The following is a 21,548-nucleotide window of genomic DNA, read 5'->3' as shown; positions in this document are numbered from 1 at the left end:
CATGAGCATAGGACCCTGGATTGGGTGATTGAACAGCCCTCTGAAACTACAAATAACCCTAAAACCCCCAAACCATCCAACACACCTTTTCGCTGCAATGGTGGCAGAGGTAAGAAATACCCCTCCATTGGACTTGGAGATGGAGGGGCCTAAAAATACTCCTTCTGCCAACAAGCAGAAGGACGGGTAGACGAGACCCTCTGATTCAGACCAATCGAGGGGGAGTCTGGCAGGATACCAAACGAATGACCATTCTGACCCCTTCTGACCCTGCCACCTATGTGAGTCCAAAATTCAAAGGTATAAGACCTATACCTGGATTTGTATGGACACCCCTGGCACAAGGAGGGGTCCAATCAGGTAAGTACCACCCCAGGAAACCTCCCACCAAACTTCCTTCTGGGGGGAACTTATTCTCCACTTCCCAAACTTCTTTCCCAGGTACCCCAAAGCCCTAATTTCCAGAATAATCCTGTCTCCCCCCGATTTCAGGACAATAGATTCCTGAACCCAGGAGAAGGGAGACCTAGGATGGAAAGTCATCAGGGAAACTTCCAATACACAAACTACTCTGGGAGAAGGGACAGTTATCGTTTCCAGGACCAGCAAAGGTATGAATCAAGACCTTCCTACCACCCAGAAAAAGTCTCGCAACTGGAACGACAGGTCCAACAACTAACCCAAGACCGGGGTCGCATGCTGAGGGCTCAGTCGAACCCTCAATTTGAACCTGCCACCCAGAATAACCCAACATCCGGGTCTGAGGTCCCGGGTGGGAAATGACTGGAACAACATACTGACAACCAACAGGTTTCTAAGGAGGAGGCCCGGGTGGAGGGGAGATGCACAGCCCTAGAACAAGCTTCCTGTCCCACTGCAACAAAACCCCTGGAAACCTCTGAGCCTGAATATGAATCTTCTACCCCTGAAAAGCTGGAACCTAGAGAGCAGAAGGTAAGTAGGAGAAAGGAAAAGAAAACCCACTTTGTGAAGGAGGTCCGCATCATCACTTTTGAAGGAGAAGAATCCTTGGAGGGTTCAGGTAAGAAAATATTCTTTTTCAGGGATGGAGGAATCCCTCCGAAGGGAAAATGGGTCCCAAAAGACCCTGATTTTGACAGGTTAAGTATGGAGATAGACCCAGATCAAGACGCTCTTAAAACCCCAACAAGGTCACTCAGATGGGCCAGAAATCACAGAAGTAGTATCCTCACCCCAAACAGGTTCTGGGAACTGTCTTCAGGAAAAGTGGAGCAGCAAAGAATCAGGGTAGACAGAGGATCCCTCAACTCCATGTTTTTCTGGATGCCAATTCTTGTTTACAGATTCCCAGACTCCGACACAGAAAACTATTTCAGATCACACAGTGTCACAGTTCAATATAAAAAGTTAACCACCAAGCTGGCACATAATGCACATTTTCTTTGCCTCATTGAGGAAAGAGAAGGAAGATGTTATGCTTCTGGCAAGGTAAAGGGTCAGTGTGCATTATTAGCGTTGGTGGATACTTGACTGGATACCAAGTCATTCTCCCGTCCAAAGAGACCTTCGACCATCTGAACTCAGGAAGGAGGAGAGTGACCAAATTCCACTCACACCTCTTTCCAGACAACTCCAAAACTTTGATGGGAATAATATTTCCGTCGAAGGTACTGCAGATTTGGAAATTAAAATTGGGTGACATAGGGTGAAACTCCCAGTGATAGTCGTGACTCCATAGGGAACACTTTGTTTATTGGGGAATTACCTCCTTCAAAGGTTATCACCTCTGATTGACTGTGTGAACAAGGTCCTCTGGACCCAGACTGACCGGTCGATCAAACGAAAAGCACACATTATGTGAATTTGAATGGCACATGCCATGTGATTGAACAACGTTCAGAGAAAGTCGAATTTCATTTCCAGAACAATCAGGATCTAGACATCACCATCACATCCCTTAGGAGAACAAACTGATGAAGGGATCCCTTCTCCATTCTTGAAAATCAACCTTCCCCCCAGTTTTAAGTGGCATTCCACTCTGGAGGGAAATACTCAGTAATTGTATACCAATCCAAAATAAGCCAAAAACCCAAATCCCATGACAAAAATATGATGAAAAACCGGCTCAAAGTCTGACCGAGATCCAGATGAAGGGTGAACAACTGTTTTTCCCCATTCAGAAAATTGAAGGGGAGGAGCCGGTTCTCACCAACGTTTGCCTGAATAACAGAAGAAGCTTTACAGCGAATCGTTGTTTAGGAAATTCACAAAAGATCAGACCTTTCCCACATTTAAAATTGATTGATAAATGGGAAGTAGGCCTGAAAACCCCAAATTCCAAACATCTCCTGCCAGGCAGGTGTATGCAAAAAATGTCCGTTGTCGACAAAATCATAGAACATAATTGTTGGGTCGTGAGAGATGTCCCTTCTGCCGTTTATTTAGGCAGTGACATTCTCAATCGATTCACAATTAATTCGGAACTAATTAATAATAAAGCCTGGTCCCGAGTGGGGGGTAGCCAAATGGGTTTTGACATTTCTGAAAAAGCATTTCGGTCAGCTCAACTTCTGCCTTATGCGGTTGAAGTTCATGTGAGAGAAGAAGTTATCATCCCAGGACAGGTGCGACAATTTACCTAAAAATAAAGCGAGGACAGAACCTCAAAAATTAGGACGCCTATATAAATTTGAATTATCATCTCCAACAGCAAGGTTTGTATTTACATCCAACGCCCCTAGTCGCCCTAGAACATGACACCATTAAAAAATGAGTGGATAACACGACCCTCGAAGTATCTCTTTGGGCGCAGACACCTTTATTGGAATGGCGGTTGATGCCCAAACTATTCTATTGATTTAGGTAATGAGATCATTGGACCAATCCCAAATGACTGCTTCAGTTTTGACAACGGTATCCCTCCTGAAAAGAATTTCACCAGACAAGGCAGGGGAATTTCCTGGTGTACTCTTCCTGCCATTATGGTGGGCAAGCGGTGACCTGTGACATCAGTAAGGATGAGGTGGTATTCCAAGTCAACAGTAATAACCTTCCATCCTTGGAACCTCAGATCCAGGCCAACACTATAACAAGGGATCTCTCCACCCAACTAGAGGATACCACCGCAATTGCCAAGCCTGAGGTCTTTCCAGGCTTTAAGCAAATGGTCGAAGAACGGATAAATCTTGCTGATGCCTGTGAGACCGAGGAGCAAAAACAGAAGCTAAAACGGGTGTTTCTCGGTTTTCAGTGGACTCATATGACTGTGGACGCACAGATATACATTCAACTACCACACCCATAGACCCCGAGATGGCTCCAGTATTTGTGAAACAATATCAGTTACCTCTCGCGTCCATGGAGGCACTCACAGAGAAAAATAAAAACGTAGAATCGTGTGGGATAATTTGCCCGATCCACATTACCTTTAACAACCCGCTACTGGGGATACTCAAACCAAATGGCCAATGTAGACTATGTGCAGACCTGAGGAAGTTGAACAAACAGGTCTACATGTCAAGATAGCCACTTCCCTTCGATCAAGGGTTGGCACAGATCCAAGGGTCAAAGGCGTACACCGACTGAGTAGGGAAGACCAGTACAAGCTTGCCTTTACCTTCGGGGGCAACAATAAACTTGGACTCAAACTCCCTTTGGATACATAAACTCCGGCAACAAATGTAATATCTTCCTACATAAGGCCATGCCGATTTGGGTGAAAGGGGAAACCTGGACTATGTGGATGATGTTCGGATCAAGAGCTCAATTGTGGAGGAACATATAGCAGAAATACGTTATGTTCTGACCCATTTGCAATAAAACAGGAGCAAAACTGTCCTTCCAGAAGGTACAGTAATGTAAGACCCATGTGAAGTTCTTAGGGCATGAGTTTACCCTGAGGGTCTTAGTCCCCAGGTGAAAAAGGTGGAAGCCTTATTGAAATTGAAAGACCCTACTACGCTGCAAGAATTAAGAAGCCTTCTGGGACTCACTTATTATAGTAGAAACTTAATTGAATACTATGCCGACATCACTCGACCTTTGGTCCATTTATTAAAGGCCTGAGTCAAGTGGGAATGGGGTACGGAACAATTTGAGGCAATAAAACAACTAAAAAGAAGCATTTCCCGGGCTCCTTTTTGGGCTTACCCCATAAAGAACAAGGATTTCTTCTTGGAGACAGGGTTTTCAGATACCTGCCTAACAGCTGCATTATATCAAAAGCAAGACAAGGTCAACAAAGTAATCTTGTATGAGAGCAAAACTTTGTCCTATGTGGAGGAATAATTCAACGATTGCAAAAACGCACTCCTGGCAACAGTGTGGGCATTGAAAAATGACCGCCCATTTATCTAGGGAGAGCACGTCATTGGGCAGACTCCTCACCAACCCTTGCAATACTTACAAAGTGGCCGAATTCGAACAGGGAACATGAGTAATTCCAGAATGACTTCCTAGATTTTGTCCATGCAAGACTTTGGAGGTCAAATATGGCCAAAGAGTCTTCTGGCGCAAAGATTGGCTGACTTACATGAATGTGCTCAAGAAAACTGTCTCGAGGACGAAAGTCTAAGGACCAATGACAATATGTAGGCATACCTTACTTCCCTGCACAAAGTCTATGAGGAAGACATGTTTCAGGGGATACCCACAGTTTATGCGGTTGGGTGCTGCTACCAGGAACTACTGGCAGGCATTGGGAATGCCTGGGTGAATGATGCCTCAGAACCCTGTGCTGGGTACAAAATAGGTCCCCAAAGTAGTCACGTGGCAGAGTTGACGGCGGTACATCAAGCCATCCTCACTGCAGCACACCACCAACTCAAACAACTGTTTATAATCACTGACTATGATTATGTCAAGAATGGGTTCGTGGAACACCTGATTAATTGTCAAAATCGAGACATGCTGTGTGCAAACAATAAACTGCTAAAGCATGGGAAATTAATCCAATAAAATGATGATCTGGTAACCTTTAATGAGATGACCATCTATTGGAAAAAGATCAGAGGTCACTCCAAAATAGAGGGACCAGATAAAATGGGAAATTATTTTGCTGACCAGTTGGCAAAAAACGGAGCCATTCACATGGATTTCATAAAAAAATGATCCTTGTAGGGGGAAATGCAAGTCACTGCTGTCACCAGGACCCAAACCCATGCCAACAATGAACTCTCAACTGCCCAGTGGAGTAAAGAAACCCCAGATGCAGATTTGATTACTGCACAAAAAGAGGACCCGATTATTGGGAAATTGTATAAATATATTGAAGACCCTGGGAATTTTCCTCTGATAGAATCCGATTATATTAGGAAAGAGGATCTCTGGGTGTTGCTGAAGTTTTCCAAAATGTTCCAAATCCAAGACGGTTTGTTGGTACAGAGATCACCATCTGGATGTGACCAATGAGTGGTACCTACCTCACTCCAAACCCTGATGCTGAGTCACACCCATGATGTGGCCACTGCTGGTAATTGGGGGGTTCATACCACATTAGAAATCTTGCACAGGGTCGCATACTGGCCACATATGGGGCAGGACCTCGACCTCTACTAAAAGGGGTGTCTGGTGTGTGCTTAGTTTCAGCCAAGTTCTCTCACACACCGAGCTTCCCTGCAGGTCAATTTCATTGGGCCCGTGATTCGTTCCTCTAGAGGAAACAATTACCTGTTGATGGTAACATGTTTGTTTACCAAGTGGGTAGAATGTCTTCCAGCCCCTATGTGTAAGGCAATGACAGCTGCCACACTAGTGATAAACCACATCTTCTTACGTTTCAGCCTCCCCCAAAGAATTGAGTCAGACCAAGGAAGTCATTTTACAAGCGCGGTGATGACAAAGATGTGGTAGGGGTAAAAAGAAAACTCCCCATTGCCTACTGCCCAGCCTCGAGCTGCGGAGTTGAGAGAAACACTAAGACAACGGTGGGCATCTTGAAGAAGTTTGTGGTGGACTCTGGACCTTGTTGGGACATCCCATTACTGCATGTCCTGATACAGCAATGTCTCCATTTGAGCTCATGACTGGACGAAAGATGATGCTACCTCAGCATCTGCTCTACAGATCACAGGAGCAGACAGTGATAAAGGCATCCACTACCCATGAGTATAATGAAAGTTTAAGGAAGCATCTTCAGCACGCTTTTGCTTACGCTCAGAGTAATTTAGAAATCTCAGCGGAAGGAATGAAAACCTACTACGACTTAAATACTACCAAGAAGGAGTACAAAGTAGGTAACAGGGTCTACCTGTACAATTTTCAAAGGAACCAGACCAAGGAGTGGAAGTTCCTTCCCTCTTGGCGCAGTGCTTTTGAAATCATCAATAACATTTCCCTGGTTCCCTATAAGATCTGCATCCCTAAAGGAGAACATGAGGAAGAGAAAGGGGTCCAATAAAGCAGTGGAAGAGCTGCCATGCTAGACACGCTTTATGACCGATTGACAAGCCAGTGAGGGTACAGAACACAAACCATCTGAAGAATGAAAGGAAAGAAAGGAAACCCGGATGGAGAATATTACAGATATGCAGCGAGTAAAACAGTGTATAATAATAAAGAATGTATACAAATCAGGATGAGAAAAATAATTGTTTATAGAAATGTTCATGGGACGGAAACTCAATGTCAATATAAGTATGTTGTTTTGTTTTCAAATTGCATGCCTATTTACCGGGAAAAAGAAGTACTGTATAATATACTTAACCACTCTTTTACTCCTCTGTGCAGACTCAATAACTCCTTATATTCACAGCCTGGGGATAGGAGGTTCCCAAAAGGGAGATGTTCCAGGACCAAAACCCCAAAACCCGAAGAGAGGAGAGTGCCGAGCACCCACTCCCTCAAGATGTGGAAAAAAGCAAACGTGCTTCTCCAAGGAAAACCATGAAAAAAAATCAAAAAGAAAACAAAGACCCCACTCCCCCGTGTTAAGGAGCCAGGGAGGAGTGTGTGGGGTGTACATTCATCCTCCGAGTGACAGAGACTCAGTGGCCATGCAATTCCCAGTTGTGAGAATGAAGCTGGCTGATGTTGAAACCCATTGGAATATGCAGGCCAGTTCAAAACATTGTTTTTCCAACATGAGGCCTTGTGAATGCGAAAAGTGGGCCCCGCTCAACATTACCAAAATGGGAAGGCGAAGGAAAGCGTGCCTTAAAGCATTAATACAGCAGAATGTACCCAATACATGGCAAGATACCTGTGTGGCTGAAAATTCTGTTTTCATAAAATATGAAAAGCTACCATTTCATTTAAGGAGACAGATAGTAGCATGTCACATTGACATCAATGCAGCACAAGACAGTGGGCCTCATTACACGTAAGGCGGTAGGGGATTACCGGCACCGGTAAGGGCACCGGTGCTGGTAATCCCCTACTGCCCTACTACGAGGTCCCACAGCGGGTCCCGTCCTTAATGTGTGGTCTGCCCAGGTGTTATGGACGTTCCCGCTGAGGGACCTCAGAGCTAATAACAGTACCGCAAATTGCGGTACCGTTATTAGCTCCTTCCCCATTCCCATTGAGCCCTATGGAGGTTCAAATGGGAATGAGGAATGGTTCCCGGAATGGGGACTTACCGGTCCCGCAAAGGTCGGAATAGACCGGTAAGTCCCTATTCCGGGAACCCGGACTCCGACGGCGGTAGGGGGTAGCCATGGCGCTACTAGCGCCATGGCTACCGCCTACCGTGTAATGGGGCCCAGTGATACAGAAATCTAAAGTTAAGCCAAGCACTTTGCATTTGTCACAAATAAAAAACTTGCTGTTCAACATTCAAAATGACATAATCTAAAAGGAGAGACCTACTTGTGGAAGAATTGAACACTAGTTTCCTATGTTAACTGTGGCCTATGTGTGAATAATACTGAAAGTGAGACTCATACCTTTTTAATTATTGTATTAAAGAAAGATTTCATTCCTGGACATCAGGCCCAGTTGTGCTACAAAATGTAATGTGTAAAACACATTGTTTCAATGTAAAAGGCTATTATGTATGCAGCTTGTTTTCCCCACTGAACGGAAAGGTCTGTGCCTCTGAAACATTGACCTCAAGACCTTTGAGCTCGGCCCACAAAGAAACTCAGGTTGAAATGCAAAAGAAATACAAAGATTTAGATCAAAATTGTGGACGGGTCAGATAAGCCAGCGAACAGAACTGACCTCTTAGACAGTCATGGCCCAATAAAAGGCCTCTCAGAGAATGCTAATGGATGTTCAAAGACTATGTTAGAAACACTGCTGATGAGCAGCTGTTCAGGTCACATGTTTCTCTCCTCCCTTCATCAGCCATACTCCATACCTCCTAAACACCTGGCCCTACAGCTGGTAGTGGGCGGATTAGTGGGAGGGGGAGAAAGAGAGATGTCCAATCAGTAGCGTGGGAATATTCATAATATGTAAGTGTCATCAGCACTATATAATATCGTTTTTCAATATAAAGGGGACAGAAGGGCAAAAAGAGGAGAGCAGTCTGGCAACAACAGAGAGCTGACAAAAAGGAAGTGTGACACCCAGGAGAGCAGATAGACAGGAGACTGTGTGACACTTGCTTGGGGCTTTTGTCTGGAAGCTGGGAGCTCTACCTGAGAGAGAGGCATAACATCTGTTGGAGGGACCTTGTTGTAATAGAGGCCTCAGGTGTGATCTGTCTACCAAAAGAGGGGCCTAGAATCTGGCTTGGCTTCTGAGCTAAGAACAGAGATGTAAGTAGATATATCCCAAAGCTATCAATTGTGTGGGGAGCTACCCACCGTAATCCCTTTCCATAAGTGGGTTTGGGGGTGGGGGGCAGAACTGTGTAGACCCTGCCCATATTTGACTAAAAACATCACTTAATTAATTCCCTTAGAGAAAAACACCATATACGTTTTAAACGGATGTGTGAGGGGAAGCTGTCTGTTTTAACCCATCCCTTTTCATTAGTGGGTGCTCTTCCATTAGTGAGAAGGTGGGTAAAAGCATTATACCCTTAGCTTATTTAAAGAAAAATATAATTTAATTCCCATAGAGTCAGCTACCACGGGGTGATGTTTTTGTCAACATTCAAAATTGACAAAGATTGTCCCAGTGCACAGTAAATGACACTAGTCTTTAATGTAATTGGGTAACCCTGCTATTTATTTGAATGTGCTAGTATCCCCAAAATGAAAATCCCAACACTCTGCATTTCCTGTGAAAACGAATTGTCCCAAACAAATGTTCCTATTCATTCCAATTTCCACAAACCCTGCATTTCATTGTGTGTTCCCCAATCAATCTTTCCATTGAATTCATTTCTCAGACCTTGCATTTCAAATAAAAAGCCCATCCACAATTCTAATTATATTCCCCCACCCTGTACCTTGCCTGTAAACCAAAGGGGTCATATATAACTGATGGCTTGGGGTGGGGGGATGCTGGGCAAGAAGAGCATTTTGATAACCCAAGCGATCACTGTGTTTTTGTTTTTTTCCTATCTGTTAATGTGCAAAGAAATCCTATGTGTGTTTTGATTTCAAATCGTCAAATTCAACCTATGTTTGTTGTGGTAACTGAAAGTCTATTAAGAAATACATGTCAGTCAATTCATGCAAGTAATTTGCAATTATGATTATTGTGTTGTGCCCCAGAGTTAGTGGCTCGTGTTCTTGTGATTTATTATTCATTGTGGAAATTTAAGTAAATATACACTATTATTTCTATACACCTGCCTGGTTTCTAGCCTATTGCTGATACAGAGGGTATCTGCTAAATGGTGTTATACAAGTTGGACGCCTAACCAAATTTTAATCTGCTGAGAGCTTTGTTGTGTGACGCCCTGATCGGGGGGAAAGGAACCCCCTGAGTTGAGAGTGACCGTCCAATAAACCATGTCGGGGTGCATGTACACAGCCGTGGTTCCGATCTAACTTAGGATTGCGTGTATACAGTGTAGCGGGGTGCAGGAACGGTTTATGGGGGTTCACATGCAGATTTTCAGAGTTTTACCTGAGTTACGATAAATCGTACGCATGTTGTCGTGGTGCCGGTAACAGTTACAGGGTCCCTGAGATGCAGGCCTGCTTGCGCAGGATCCCACGCACTGTTTGAAGGGTGCATGTATTCACACCTGGGGGTTGCACGCAAAGGTAGCTCTTCTGGCTGTTTTTGATTGCGTGGGGGAGTGTCGGGGGCGTTTCGTCTGCGACTTGCGTATTGGGTTACTTTGTGCAAACAATTCCATAAATATGCATAGCTCGCTGAATATATTCTGCACGCAAGATCGTATAGAGTCGTTCTCGGCGTGCAGCCTTTGTGGGATATATGCACACTATTCCATGAATCAGGCCTTGAGAGTTTATTGGGACTGATTTACGAAAGCATTTTACAATAGCACAATCCCATTGGAAAACGCTTTGTGAATTAGGCCCTATGGTCTTTCAACGTTCCTAGGTTTCTTACAGTGTCATCTACAATTAATCGAGTTTCGAAAAAGGTAGACTGAATTCTACCAGTCCAACATGCCAGGTTAGTCTGACGCAAAATTGCATGTGCTATTTGGGTTCAATTTAATAAAAAGATGACATGCACATGTGCCTGAGTACTGTTGGAAGAAAAAAACAAACGGCATGGCATTGCAAGATTGGTGTTCAGTTTTTAGCTGCATCTGCGGGAGTGGCAACGGAGGATAGTTTCTTTCAGTCTTTGGAAATGCATCTTAAATGGTCAGATGCAGTCAACACAAAAGTGCAGGTGGAAGTCATAAGTGTGGATAATGGCAGTGCATATGAATGTCTTTCAATTCTTGTGCAAGAATGTGAGTGATTCGCCATGCAACACTGAAAGAAACAAGTGGTAACTGTAACTGGGATTGGCGGGTTAGCAGAAAAGCAAAGGCAAGACAATACTGTATTAGTGCCATTGCTCTGCAGCTTTTTACAGGAGTGCATAGAACAAAGTGAAGGAAAATCTGGATTTCTTTATATTGCTTTATCCTTTTGTTCAGTCAAATGCTGGCTGACGATGAGGCCTTGAATGCCAGGCACCCCAGTTTAAGGTTAGCTCAGCATTTTTTTTCTTGGAACTGGGCACAAAGAATTCTCGCTGTCACAGCTAGTTACCACTGAATGGGCACACAGAGAAAAAATCAAACAGTGAGGTTTGCGCCCAAATCCCTCTCAGAATCTTCACAACAAGCGCTGTTGGTATTGTTCATAAAAAAAAAAAATTCAACAGCCATACATAACCTGACTGTAAATCCTTTCCTGGTTTTTGTGAGCTCCAAGCACTTACACCACCAGCTAGTGCTGCAGAAAACCGACATTGGCCCATGCATGCTTTTTCCTGTACCTACATATGGTGACGTGTGAATAATACACAAAAAACACTCCATCACTTAACCTACCCACTGCACGCGTTCCATGCTTCAAACCCCCCATTTTCTGTAATGTGGCCAGTGCCCGGTGAGGAAACCAGGCCGAGACTGCGCCCCCAGATCGCATAGACAAACAGCCCATCTGAACCGGCATATGAACGAGCAGCACACTACCAGCTGACTGCTGTTCCTCTGCTGATAGAAGTGCTGGACCCACGGATGCTGTTAGTCTTGGGAGCGGATATTGGCTGCAATGCGCCACAAACATTGATGAAGCCGCCGCGCCAATCGGTTCTGCTGTGCTGGAGCAGCGCAGCAGCTTGGAGACTGCCATACGCAGAAACAACACGTTAGTTGGCCACCAGTCTTGTGTGCCGTGACTGCCTCCCCATCCCCTCCACGATAAACTGGAGGCACCACCCATCGGGGCACCCCAACCTGCAACACTGGTTCGAGCGCAGGTGGGGGCTCTAAAACCCTGCACTATAGAATACAGCAAGGCTCCCTGGGGCTCCTGATCTCGCGGCCCGCACCCAAACACTGAAGGCACAACAACAGTGGAATCCAGAGACTGGAAGCACCCAGGGCAGTTACTTACAAGGTGGCCAGCATCTAATACGAACACAGTGACAACACTGTGAATAACCCCCTGTTAAGCACCCCTGGGCTGGGGGAACTCGCATCACGTGGACACTGGTCTTGCACTGCACTACCTGACACGGCACAAGCCTCCACAACTCACTGGGAAACACGATACTCACCATCCCGACATTTGGCTGCCTATCTCCACAATATATCGCTGACCACGAGCACTCTTCTCTGTGCGACCATAGACCACATCATGGTTAAGGACAAGCCCAAATAGATCTTGAACCAGAGCAAGATGAACCAATTTTCTACATGCAGGGGACTCCAATACCACTAGCCAAAATGTGGAGGGCGACGAGACTCAGGATGTAGACGCAATCTCCCTTAAAGAGGTGATGTCGGCCATAGCCAACTCTCGCTCATTCATGGAAGAGAAAATGGATGGCATAGGCGTGGAAGTATCGCTCCGGCGTCATGACCTGCAGAAACTATCCTCACGCACAGGAGATGCTGAATGCTGCATCTCTGACAGAGAGGATTCGTTTAGAGTGATGGTGCAACAAATGCAGAAAGTACAGCAACAACTCAAAATGATGGAGAGCCGGATTGACGAGGGTGAAGGTAGATCCAGACGTAACAATGTCCAAATCCTTGGCCTTCCCAAAAGGTGGAAGGACCAAATATGGGACTATTCCTGGAGCAATGGCTGGTGGACCTGGTTGCTCTCGGGCAATTCTCTTAACTTTTTCTCCATTGAAAGAGCCCACCGCATGCCATCAGGAAGACCGATCCCCGGAGCACTGCCAAGCACAGTCATCGCAAAATATTGAACTATAGAGACAGAGACGCCCTACTCCAAATGGCCCGTAAGTTAGGACCAACCACATATAATGGTTCCAAGATTGCATTCTTCCCGGATTACACCAGGGAAGTGCAACGCGCCAGAGAGTCCCTTGACCCACTGAAGCGGTGACTACACTCCCTTGGCATCAAATATGGGCTGCTTTTTTCAGCCCAGCTGAAAATTCATTACCAAGAACCACAGTCCATTTCACAGTCTCCCGCAAGGCATGGTCCTGGGCCGAGCAACATCGGGAAGGTGGCTGGGGATCTGACGGATCAAAGGCACGTAATAATCCCTGCTCACATCCCCCAGGGGTCCCAGCCATGCTAGGGATGGCATGCAGGGATCGATGCAGGACACAGTTACGGAGGCCAACTGAAGATGAGGAGGTATGTGACACTGTAGCTGCTGTTGGACGCTGATAGCCCCACCTAGGGCGCAGCAAGAAACGGGACTGCAGAGCTGCCAGACCTCTGTTGGGCTGCTGTACAAATCAGCGCACCCCCAAACTTCACCTCTTTTGCTACGTTGTTAGTTTGAGTGAGTCAAAGCCGAGTTTATAGTTTACATGTTCTTGTTCTGCTGCCAGTAGTGCACTCACTGGCTTAGCGGAACATGTTAGGGTGACAGATACTTCAAGTTGGGGTGGGTTATGGGGGGGGGGGGGTAGTTGGGGATCTTTTCTTTTTTATTGTTATCAGTTACCATCCAATCAGCAAGCAAACGGTTATTCGTGCCACCAGATATGCATACTTGCCACCAACTGCACCCTCACCTGTCAATACGCTCACCACCTAATTTATATCCTGATATGCATGGAGACAAAATGAAATACCTTAAACTTCTTACATGGAATTTTATTGAACTGGGCTTGCGGAATAAAGAGGCAACTTGTCACAGAATTCCTCAATAGGCACTCCCCGGATATAGCCCTTCTTACACAGTCACACCTAGTTGGCACGTTGTGTACCCTTTTCAGCAGAACAAACTACCGGACACACGCAGGTTTCTCTATAGGGTATAGGGGGGTCCTGATACTGATACACAAGTGCCTTCCCCTTAAACTAACCCGGGTGAAACAGGACCCTAGAGGTAGATTTGCGATGCTTTTGGGCGAGGTGTGGAGTTAATCCATAGGAATACTGGCACTATATGCCCCCTCCACTCTCAGCGAATTTACTCGATTGCATTTTAGCCGTAATGGATTCTTTTGTGGTGACTTCAACGACATAATGCACACAGCTTGCGATCGCACACATCTAAGGGGTAGAAATCCCGACGCCTCCATGAAACTGGCGACCTTCGCGGATGCACTAAGCATGTCTGACCTATGGCAGGAACTTCACCCCGGGGAACAGGGATACTCATTTCACTCTGGGGTTCATGCCTCCCTGTCAAGACTCGACTACTTCTTTGTCCCTAGGCAGGACGCACATAGGGTGATCGGTGCGAACCCGCTCACCAGGGGGATCTCGGATCACTCACCGCTTGAGATCGATATCCGCACAAATAGGGAAAAACCAACCCCCTCCTGGGGACTAAATAGCTATTAACTGGGTTTCACAGACTTGGTAGAGCATATATGGAATACTTTGAAATCAATGAGGGCACGGTTGAAAACCCTGACACACTGTGGGAGGCATACAAGGCGTTACTCCGGGAAGAGACGCTCTCCTGGATCTCCACAAAGAGGAAAGCCCAATGCCTGAGTGTTACCGAGGCAGAAGAGGAGGCTAATATGCGGCAGGTGGAATACTTGCTCGTAGGTTCACCCGAAAATCATCAAGCCCTCCTCACAGGGAGAGAAAAACTTGGAAATATCTCAATGGACAATGCGAAACAGGCCCATTGGGAGGTGCGTACTCGCATCTATGAATCAGGAGATAAGGCAGTAAAATACTGGCCCGGCTTGAAAGACAGGATTAGGGGCATAAACACGTTAGGGAAATAAGAAACGAGCAAAAAATCACAGTGCAAACGGACCGTGAAATTGCTGAGGCATTTGCTAACCATTATGCCGAACTTTATGAAAGCCTGTCCTTGCTACCAAACAATACTATCCTAAACAAGGACATGCTTCCTTGCCTATCGCAGACCCAACAGTCGCAACTAGAGGAGGACATAACAGAAAAGGAAGTCACAGAGGCCATTGCCCAGCTGGACTCAGGGAAAACTCCAGGCCCCAACGGGTTCCCGATTGAAACATGGAAAAAATGGGAGAGATGATAGCAGCCCCCATACACAAAATGTTCACACACTGTAAGGAACGTGGCACTCTTCCCTGTGACCTGCGCAAAGCCAGCATTGTGGTCATTCCCAAACCAGGAAAGCCCCCAGAGCTATGCCAGTCCTACCGACCCATCTCATTACTCAACGGTGAAACCAAAATACTTGCCAAAGTGCTGGCAAACAGACTACAAGCAGTCATTTCATCCTTGATCCACCCATACCAGTGTGGCTTCATGCCGGGCAGATCAACCCACATAAAAATCCGTAGACTACACCTGATGATGGAACAAGCCCCTGCCATAAGTGAACCCCTTGCATTGTTAGCCATCGATTTCGAGAAGGCGTTCTACTCGGTTATCTTGGACAGTATCTGGGTGATTATGAAGAGAATTGTATTCAGTGTGAACTTTCTGGACTGGGTCCGACTGCTGTACGAAGCACCGTTGGTGGAAGTCAGAGTCAACGGTTAGTCCTCCTTAACCTTTCCGCTAGGGAAAGGTACGCTCCAAGGCTGTCCCCTATCCCCATCACTGTTTGCAATAGCCATAGAACCCGTGGCTGCACGATTGCACCAAGACACGCTGTGGGTGGGCTTCCGATGGCCAACAGGTGGGGAAGACAAAACCTCCTTATACGCAGACGATCTGTTAATATATCTAGGTAACCTGCCCCACTCCTGCCCGATAGTCACACAAACGCTGAGAGAATATGGGACCTTCAGCGGTCTATGGGTGAACTGGGATAAATCCATACTCTTTCTAGTCCAGGGAATGGCCCAAGTAATCCCCCCTGACTGTCCATACCGAGGGGAGCGGGATCAGTTCCACTACCTGGGCGTTAGAGTCGATGTTGACCTCTCTGGATACCTCACTAACAATGTACACCTGATTACTGAATGCTTTGCATCGGACGTCAGACATTGGAAGATGCTCCCGCTATCTCTACTGGGCAGAGCTGCCCTCTTCAAGATGCTTGCACTACCACACTTCTTGTACGCCATGCAAAATGCCCCCTTGTGGATCCACGACTCAAAATTCCACAGGATTGAGAACATCCTAAGGGATCTTATATGGAGCGTTGGACACCAGAGAATATCCCTTACTACGTTACAACAATCAATTTGGGAGGGTGCAATTGGACTGCCCCACATCAAATCCTACTATTGGGCATCCCAAATGGCAGTCATCAATGATGTACTACACGGGAACCAGGACCTACCCCACATCGGGCCTGAAATTATGAGGCTACATGATACAACTCCACTCACCAACCTTTACAGGAAGGTGGGTAGGCACTCCCCCACAACACAGGCCCTGCACATGCCACACATATAGAGAGGAGCCCACAGACACATAAACTGCGCGGGCAAGGTGACTAAGGTACAACCCTAATGGTGGAATGATAACCTGACATAAGTAAACAAAATCCCAACAAGGTCACGCTGGGTTGGGGCAGGTATTCTTACAGTGGGAGACATGTTCACTGAGGGGTTTCTCACCTCCTTTGTGGAACTAAGCCACACATTTGATTTAGCAAATACAGAGCACTACCACTTTTTTTGCAGATCACTTGCGTAATTAACAAACACCTCCCCTGTCCGTCAGACACACCACAATGCTCACCACTTGAACGGACTGCTCTCTTAGAACCCATCGCATCCAGGGTGACATCTACACTATACCAAGTGATCACGCCCTATGCATCTCCAGAATTGTTCAATCTTTTTTCCTACCCTAAGTGAATTTCTTCATAGGGTTTGCAGCTATGACTGAAAGAAACTGTGGCCCAGCTTTTGGAGGACCATTGTTTACTGTTTAAAGAAATGGTCCCCACCAGCAAGTTTCATCTCTTTGTTCACATGTGTATGAAGTGAACTATGAAGTTGAAAATTAACCCACTGCTCTCTGGACCTGCTGCTCATTTCTAAAGTGGCCACCAACATTAAACGCAGTCAGGTGGTTCACAGAGGAGGGTTATGGGGTGTAGAATTATGGCTTTGTTATCCTCAACCAGGATTCTCTAGACATGCCTGACTTGGCAACTGGGATTGATGGATTCCTAGGTTCTGCTTTGTGAGCCCAGTTGTTTGTGACAGAATATACTGGTTATGTGCCTGAATGGACAATGGCATCCACACCAGGTGACAGCGGTGCCCGATCAACCAACAGCTTGCCTTTCATCCATCCTTGCAATTATGTTCTGTTAGGTATTTGGAAAACAGCGAACAGGAATCTAGATGTCGAAAATTGCCCATATCTGGAGAAGGGTTTTTTCTACATCATCCCCACCATATTATTTGTTGTCTGGATTACCAGGGCAGTGCCCCCAGATTAGTGTCTGTTTTTCCCCCACCATGGTCTGGATAGCACGTAGGTTTAAAGGAGTATGCAAAGCGAAAATACACATTCATTTACATTCCTCCATACCATTCAGAGATCATCAGCGCCCACTCATGCCCTAAAAATAAGACCGGTAAGCTGATTGCAGCCTCTGCTTCCCATGTAATGGCGCCGCTTATCTTCCGCTGCAATTCCCTCCATTTTTCTCTGATCTCTCAGACAGGCCTAAAGCACCCTCACTCTGTACACCCAACAAATTTGCGATCAGTTCGGCCTCTGCTTTAAATGTACACCTAGGAGTGGTTTCACTGTTGTATTTCTTTTAAAAAAAGAATCTACAGGCAAAACAAACCACAGCAGTGTTCAGCTTTGACAGGCTTGTGCTTCTCAGGAGCGAGCGAGATAATACAGGCAGGCGGTGCTAGTAAGCAAAGGCCGCGTAGGTAAAGTCCCTTTATCGCGGCAGCGTAATAATAACTGGTACCAATCAGAGCATTCTGCACCCTGTCCTTATCTTTGGAAGGTTTTCACCTCGGGAATTGCATCCAACTTCCTTTTGCAACTGGAACAGCATTGTATATAAATATTTCCCTGTTGAATTTATGCTGCAAGCGCTTGATGTATTCGAACTTATATATAAAAACATGAATTTCCATCCAGAACGTAAGACTGAGAAATCTACCTTTTATTTATGTTGATCTGTGCCCTCATTTTTAAAATTCCCCTTTGCGGCTTCCAATCTGTAGGTTTAACAATGCCTGCTGCCTTTCGCTTTTTTTTGATCGGCACAAATTTCCATCCCAATGAACGTCGTGGTCGCGGGCTTATTTATTCGGCGGTTTGCTTGTACAGCAGGAAAAACCCGGAGAAGCAGACACGCTGCTCAATCCTGGCAGCTGACATCTGCAGCGCACCCTGCATGATTCAAATGTGCGCGTGTGTGTGTGTGCGCGTGTGTGCGCGCGTGTGTGTGCGCGTGAAATAAGACAAAAGAAATCTAATATTTTGAAGGAGCACAGGAAACAAGTCTTTCTGTGGTGCCAAAAAAAAAAAGAAGAAAAAACAGCAGGCGACGAACGGGCTGATCATTTAACAGAATTTAATCAAATGAGTACTCCTTGATTTGGAAAATGATGGTGGAAGGCTGACATAATACAATGCTGGTACATTTAAAAAAAAATGCTGCAAAGCCCAGTTTGGCTTTGAAATTTGCTCTAGACGTTTTGTGCTTCTGAGCAAAGTGGATCACGCAGTAAATTTACGAAATGTCTGAGAGCATTGGAAATGTTGATACATTGTGATTCACTGTGTTTCTGGTGTGTGAATATTAAAATGTATCGGGCAACAAATAAGTTCACAGTCCCTAAAGGCATAATCCATTGTTCCTTTTTTATAGGTTGAGGGAGAGAAAATTCTAAATATTTGATGTGCGCTGAAGATATTCCCAAGCAACACAGATTTATTGAAAACATGCGAAGCACTGGTAAGTGCTTCAAAAACATCCTGCTCTGCTCGGTTAACTGGTGACTGGGTACACCCAAGCCTATTCTTTTTTTGAGTGCAAAATTATCATAAGTTGCAGATGTTAAAATTGAATTGGCGTGCATGTCAGTGTGAAGGTATTGCAGTACATATGGTACATGCAATTAAAATACATAGGCAAATGTAAAAGGACGCCTAGGCGTCGCTCGAAATGTATCTGTACCTTATACGTTCATCTCTTTCTCGCTCTCTCTCTCATATAATTTATCCAGACTCCGTTTTTTTCTGTTGTGGTGGAGAGGGAGGGCAAATATTTGCTCTGGCCTACAGAGACAGACATCATCACAATCGTGTTGGCTGACTTTGCTAGTAGGTTGACTAGTAAGACCTTAACTGCTTTTATTTAAGATGTATTTGTTTTTCTTTTCTTTCGTGTTCCTTATAGTTTGGACCTCTGCTGAAGCTGGTAGCTCGCCTATCTGGGTGTTTATGTTGAGCTAATGACATCCAAGCGGTGCGAGAACACTTGGGTACAACCTACCGCGGTAGCGCACAGCAAGGCCTTTACATATTGCTTGATATGAATATGTTTTTGCCTGTGTGTGTGTATATTTATATACGGTACAATATGCATCTATTAGCATGGTGTGAAGTACCGTATTTCAACTGCTGTGCGCTGCATTGCAGGTAGAGGTCATAGTTCATGCTTGGTGAATCTGCCAGTGAGCTCAATGTTGCTACTGCCCTGCAAGAGGGGAGCATGAAAACCATTTCTCTCTGTACGCCATCAGGTGCGTGTCTTATACTCTTTGTTCTACTGGGGAAGGCAAACTGCTTTCACTACAACTAAGTCAAGACATAAGAGTAGGCCAACTTCTAACGTTTGACCTCTTAGATATTTCACGTCGTTTAGTGCCAAGGCAGTGAGCATATTACAAACATAAAAGCAAGTATATTAATGTACTCCTACATGTGTTTCTACTCCATTGGCTGGTCTATACATGAACCATTGCATCCCAGTGTAAACTTTGTCAGCAGCAAGGAAGGGCCCGCCCTGCAAGTCCACTAAGACTTGCAAGTAAATAATTAAGTTAGCATAATTAAGGTATCAATTCTTGCTTTTATTCATATGAAATGGTAATATTCCTGAGTGACTCCTTCCTATCACCTGTGATGAGGATCTGAGAGCCCTTCCTTTGACATGTGGCATTGAGACGAGGCCTGCTATGCGAGCATTCTATTTTATATAGTATTTTATTAACACATACACTTACACAAATGCCAAGTGTTTTTAACTGTCCACAAAGCACAACACACACACAAATGCCAAGTTTTCGTAACTGTCAATATGGCACAACACATACGCACAGGTGGGTACACACCACACTCAATTACCAATTGCTTTACAGTTGTCACCAGCATCCAGCGATGGCATTATCAGATAATATACATTGGGCCTGATTTATGGATTTTTTGGCGCAGTGCACTGCCAACAAAACCCCCGATTTACAGAACAGTGCAAAGTGTATTTTTGCACTGAAAAAGTACTCTTTTTAGGCTGTTTGTTGGCAGTGCAAAGTCACTTTGTATAGCGCAAATAATTCCAGAAATCAGGCCCATTGTGCATTATAATACGAAGAAAGGATTCTAGTCTTCCCATCAAATTCTGTATATCGTGGGAATGATGCAAGTGCCATAAGAAGAATCCTGCGGCTTGGCCTTTTCCCAGGAATCTTCCTGTCTGTGTTGAAGTTTACCATCCCAGCTTTCAATCTTCTGCGGTGAGACCTTTGTGTAGCTGTAGACTCTGGCCCGTTGGCTCCGCTTATTGTTCTGCAGTCCATAAAAGGGGTATGGACTATGGCAATAGTTACACATTGTGTCCTTACTTGTACGGTATGCTTTGGAAACTCCAGTATTTTTAGGCAGGAAGCACGTCAGAATTCATAAAAGGATGTGGACAAATCTTTCAACTACCAGCATGATAATGTCATGGGTCTTACAACATTCCTTGTGCATCCTGGACCCTCGGGACGCATGTAGAAGCGTAAGGATACAAATGCCTTTAGAGTCAGAAGCTGCAGGGCGTCGTGTTTATGTTGTATTTCTGGTGTAGCACCAAAGCAAAGCAGTATTAAGGCACTGGAACAGTGCAAGGAGGACTATGCAATGATAAATGGAACACAATCCATACAGCCTGCAGTATAAAAATATAAACCAACTCAGTCAGAAATCCATAGAGTATGTATAAGTACCGCAGCTGACATCATTATGCGAGCTGGGCTTTTAATTTGCTATGGAAGTTCTGCAGCAAGTGAACACCTTGTAGTTTATGTGGAAGACCTTTCCAGAGACCTATGCTGTGGACATTTAGGAATTTGCTCTGTGTTGCTTAGTGAATTTTGGGTTTGTCTATTTAGGATTGGATTTAGAACGTAAACAATGAATGTATTTCAGCAGCTCAGCAAGGGAAGGCATGTAGAGCAGGTTTAAAGCATGAACAGCAGTGGAAGCCTGCATAGGTGGCAGACATCCCAAGGCATTCATTTGCCGTAGCTCCCTTGGTACTTTTGGATCATGTTTGCTTGACCATTCAGCAATCACTACTAATGTCATCGGCACTGTGCACAGCCTTTCATGAAGCCATATCTGCCGATAAGCCATGCTTGGTGCACTGAATGGAATGTACTTTTTGGTTAATCACTGGAAAGTTGGGATTTTTTTTGTCGCATGCCATTCTAAAGCATAGAGG

General features: G+C 45.2%; 1 long non-coding RNA gene across 1 annotated transcript in view; it reads left to right on the top strand.

Moving 5' to 3' along the window:
* The window catches only part of LOC138520980 (uncharacterized), a 328,872-nt gene that overhangs the window by 17,833 nt on the left and 289,491 nt on the right, over window positions 1-21,548 (top strand). The window contains exon 2 of the long non-coding RNA XR_011282899.1: window positions 18,711-18,797. This is a non-coding gene — a long non-coding RNA (uncharacterized lncRNA). The remainder of the gene's footprint in view (window positions 1-18,710; window positions 18,798-21,548) is intronic.

Source organism: Ambystoma mexicanum, chromosome 1q (assembly GCF_040938575.1).
Source record: "Ambystoma mexicanum isolate Mex_15411 chromosome 1q, UKY_AmexF1_1, whole genome shotgun sequence".
Taxonomy (NCBI): Eukaryota; Metazoa; Chordata; class Amphibia; order Caudata; family Ambystomatidae; genus Ambystoma; species Ambystoma mexicanum.
The sequence above is the reverse complement of the archived record's forward strand: the minus strand, read 5'-3'. Positions and strand labels throughout refer to the sequence as shown.